This window comes from Ciconia boyciana, chromosome 4, assembly GCF_034638445.1.
Source record: "Ciconia boyciana chromosome 4, ASM3463844v1, whole genome shotgun sequence".
Lineage (NCBI taxonomy): Eukaryota > Metazoa > Chordata > Aves > Ciconiiformes > Ciconiidae > Ciconia > Ciconia boyciana.
Window position 1 is genome coordinate 52146438 of NC_132937.1, and position 4619 is coordinate 52151056.

Sequence of the window (4619 nt, forward strand, 5' to 3'; positions counted from 1 at the left end):
AGTTGTAAAACATTAAGCACATGAATGACTTTCACAAAGCTTTGTGAAAGAGATATTTATCAAATGTGTTGGAATCTAACTCAAAGAGCTGATTTTGCTTCTGTGACATTCCAAATCAAGAGGACACATCTATAAAGTTTTTAGAATGAAAAATTGGGAATTTAGAATTCAAGAGATATAAAACCAGAGATAAATAAATTTTTAAAAAGGCAACAGAAAACATTATTTAGATAGTTTTGGATGTTTGGTAGTTTTGGGATTTGTGCTGAACTGTTGATGAAGAAGTGAAACCAGGCCCTACTCAGTAGTTTGAAATGTAGTGCAGAAAGTTGTAGGATTCAAACCCGAGCCAAAGCTTAACCCAAAGTGGTACTAGTCGAAAGCTTCAAAAATTGACCACAGTCTTCACATGTGTTCCAGTGCAGCTCTCTCCAGTGCTGTGAGTGACTGCTGGAGCTTAAAAAATAAGAAGCCACACAGTCTTATTTAGAAAGCAGGATGTGCTTTCTTTTAAGAAACACCAAAGACAGATTATGAGAAAAGCTACAGAACTGCAGCATCAGACATGGTTTATGCAGTTATGTTTACACATCAGGCTCAGGAATCTCCCCGTCTGCCAAATTTTCCCCAATTACTACCCATCCTGCAATAATACCCGTAAACTCAGAGCTGAATTTCCAGAGGTAAAATCATCCCACCTGTGAAATGAATTCCTGGCATTCTTTGCTAAAGCACAACCAGCTACTTAAGCTTTCAGGAGTTCTCTTTACCACAGAAGATCTCCTTTCAAAGAGTCTTCTTGACCAGAACCCTTTGAAAGGATTTCAGAGGGGACCTATAAAAGTTTTAATATGAGCTGCACTCCTGTAAAGAGAATGAAAAACAGAATTAATTTGATTTGATGACTGCAGATTCAAAACAGCCACTGCTTTCTATCCTGCTTAACACCTGATATGAACATCAGACAGGATACAACCATCTCTGCTGCACTCCTGAGAAATGAAGGAAGTAGCAAAGAAATCTATGTCAGGTTCCATTAATATTTCAAAACTTTTTAATGTCTTTCTGTCCAGTGTTGCCTTCTTAACAACTAGGTGTCTTTCTCCATAGCTTAAAAACTCTAGCAGTTTTAACCCTAATCAAAAGCTAACATTAAAATACAATAGCAAGAAATAAATCTCTTCCCAAGCACTGTTGTGGGTACATCCTATTAGTTCAGAGCCAAAATGCGAATTAGGCATGTTGAGGATATAGAGATAGACACCTCTATGTCTTAAAGGTTTTATGTTCTGTGCAGAATGTGCCATACATGAGAACAATGGCAGGCACAAAAGGACACAGAAGAGCTGCAGAGAAAGGCATGCACTCTCTTTTCCTGTCTCACTTTTAAAATACTATTCTTCATTTCCCACCAGATCAGCTTGCTCTGTAAAGGCAGAGAAGGCTGCTAAAGTGAGCTCTTCTCTCTGACCTTCAAAGCATTTTTAGACAAAAAAAAATCAGAGCTTCAGAAATATGTAAACCTGGATCCTTGTTAATACTTTGAACATATTGTTATTAGATCATGCTTTCCAACTGGAAAAGTGTTAACTGGACATGTCTGCTAGAAATGAAGACCCACATATTTCAGAAATGTACAGGCAATTTTTTGTACAATTCAAGCTTCAAAATCAGTTCCAGGATTATATATCTGTGTTTCCTAGTCTGCAATCCTGTTATCCTTGGAAACTGTTTTGTACTACAGTTTTTGTTTTCTTTTTCCCTAACGAGATGGGAAAATTGACAAATATTTTCTCAGGAAATGGAATGCTGGGAGCCACCTACACTTGTATGTTTATATTCCAAAATGAAGTTGGGTTTTAATTTTGATTCTCTTGTGAAGAGAACAAATAACTGCAGGGGGAATTGGTAAGAAAGGTCTGATTACCTGCCTACACCATTCTCGCTCCCAGTTTATAGTGCTAGCACTGAGCTAGCACTACAGATATCGGTATCCTAAATAAACTAAAGCGAATAGACCACTGTTTCTGGCTAACTCATCATAACATTAAAAAAAAGGACATTTTAAATTTGTCCAGTGTCCTATCAAAACTCTTCAAAATCGTCAATATTACTGTAACTAGCAATAAAGTGCTACAGTGCTTCTACACTTTAGCTACAGATGAACACTGGATATAGAGAAGTCAGTTCCAGGGAGGGTGAGGTCAAGCAGGGATTGGCCTTGCGTCTTTCGGAAGCCTCAGGATGATGCACGAGTAGCGCAGAATTTCTGGCATTGCAATTTTTGGATTTCTGTTCTAGGACTTCATTCACTAGGATGCTTTAAAGAATATATACACCTGTGATGACTTAATTTGGTATTTCTGGAGTTTATAAATCTAACACAACAGATGACGTTTCTGAGAGACTACAGCAGGGACAGAGTATAAAAGATCATCCTGGTCTCTTTTATGCTAGTGCATGTTTCTAAATTGCTTTCTTTTGGGAAATCAGTCACAGCTGTATTATCAACTAGACCAAGAAGTCAAGAGCTAATTGCTCTGATATGCTCCTAAAAGGCTTAGTGATACCTAGACAGGAAGTCTGAGGCCAGTCAGAGGAATACCCAAAGATATTTTAAAAAACACAGCAGAAAGAGCTTTTGTGAACCTGAGGGAGGTGGTAAGATGCCAGGGGTCACTAGCCTACTACACCGACACTGGGGCACCTAAGCCTACAGCCTCCAGAGGTGAGGTGCCCTCCTAGGTTTGCAGGTGTACAGGGCTTTGATTTTTCCTCATAGCGGTGTGAAGAAAGTTTTGTTTCACTTCCTCACTGGGTAGGAGGGCAAGGAAAGTTCCTGCTGCTTTGCACAGAGAAAGGTACCTGTCATTCACACTCTGCAAGAGCTGGGCCTGTTGCATGGAACTTGAATCCATCCGAGCCTGGTGAAGATGTAATCCGCTATGCAGAGGTCTGATGTCCCATCAGATGCAACAGTGAGAGAAAAACAGCACTTGCTCTTGAATTAACTCCTTACCAAATTAAAGAACCAACTACCAGAAACTCTATTCAGTGGCATCCAAATAATCTGATAAACTCTGTAATAATGACCTTGTATTAATATATGTGTTACCAGCTATGTAATTTTGTTGTTAATTTATCATTTATTACACAAACTGCCATTAGTTACCATAACTAATTTATGAAATCCACATGGTCATTTTAGAAGTCTTCATTCTGAGAGTCTGAGCACATCTTACTCAGTGAGGCAGGACAGTGAAGTTACACACAAAAACAAAGGGGATCACTGAAATCACTGACAAGTGATGGTTCCTCTTGCCTGTCACCAGCAAAGAATTTCTGTCAGCAGCAGTTGATGCCTAGGTGGGCAGGATTTCCACATCTACCACTGTCATATTGCCAGGCAATTCAGGCTTATTGCTTTATTAGTGTGTAAAACTAGCAAAGATCAAAACAAACAGCCTTCGTGGCTCAGTCCAGAACTTAAGTAGCTGTAATGAGTAAAAAATTACATGCTCACTATGCCACTGTGTTTATCACAACATCCATAAACATTTAAATAAAAAAAAATCACACTTGGCAACAGGATTACTGAACTAATACTCGTGGCACATAGTCTTTTAGCAAAACGCTCTTGTAAAAGTCACAGACCTTCTAATTGCTTTCTCATCTCAGCCTTAGACCTCACTAACAGATTATTTTTGGTATGCAGTCTGCAGTTACATCTCTTCAAAAGAGACACCTTTCCCTGCCGTGACTCGGATTTGAACCGAGGTTGCTGCGGCCACAACGCAGAGTACTAACCACTATACGATCACGGCAAGCTGTCGGAACACTCTGAATTAAAAGCCACAGCTTCCCCCCCACCCCCGCCCAGTGCTCGACAAAATTTTACACAAATGGTGCCACCTACAGTTTACATTGAGTTTTAGCAGCAGCTGGTTCTAAACATTCTTACAATTACATGTTACTGTCTCCTCAAAATCGCTTCCAGACTTACTTTTCCTTTCTCTTATAATCCATGCTTATCAGGATTGCCTAAAAACAGGCTCAGGAGACTTATAATAACCCTTCTTCTGTCCCCCAAATCTTTTCAGAGAGAACATTTTTTCCTATTTTATCAGTGGTGGGGAAGGCAACGTCATGACGGCAGAAAACTCTGGCAGTGTGCTGTAGAGACAGATTTAGGCAAAATAACAAAATCTACTTAATTGAAAACTGCATTCGCTGAGTTGAACAAGGTATGATTCATTCTAATGTAAGTGCTTGTATTGATGGACATCCTCTTCCTTACCTCTGCAATAAGCACAGAACATAAAAAAACTCTCACTTTTCCAGAATTTGCATTATCTACTGTGGAAGGAGATGGTCAAATGCTACAGATGAAGTCCGAGGGGAGTGAGCACTTAGCTTGTATCAACTAAGACCATCAATTACTGTTATACTGAAGGAGCTGCTGAGAAGCACCTGCCCTTTGTCAGGTGTTCAGACACAAAAGACTGTAAACAATATTCAAATGGGCACAACAGCAAAAAATCATTAGTTCTCTCAAATAAGAGCTCCAACAGAAATCAAGCTGTGCAATGTAAAGAAAGATTATCATGGGGAAAGAGAAT

The 4619-nt window shown here is 39.3% G+C and overlaps 1 non-coding gene across 1 annotated transcript; it reads right to left on the reverse strand.

The window, feature by feature from the left end:
• Nucleotides 1-3752: 3752 nt before the first annotated feature.
• TRNAH-GUG (transfer RNA histidin (anticodon GUG)) lies at nt 3753-3824 on the reverse strand. Its single transcript has one exon. It is a non-coding gene; the product is annotated as a tRNA-His (tRNA).
• Between the last annotated feature and the right edge of the window lie 795 nt (nt 3825-4619).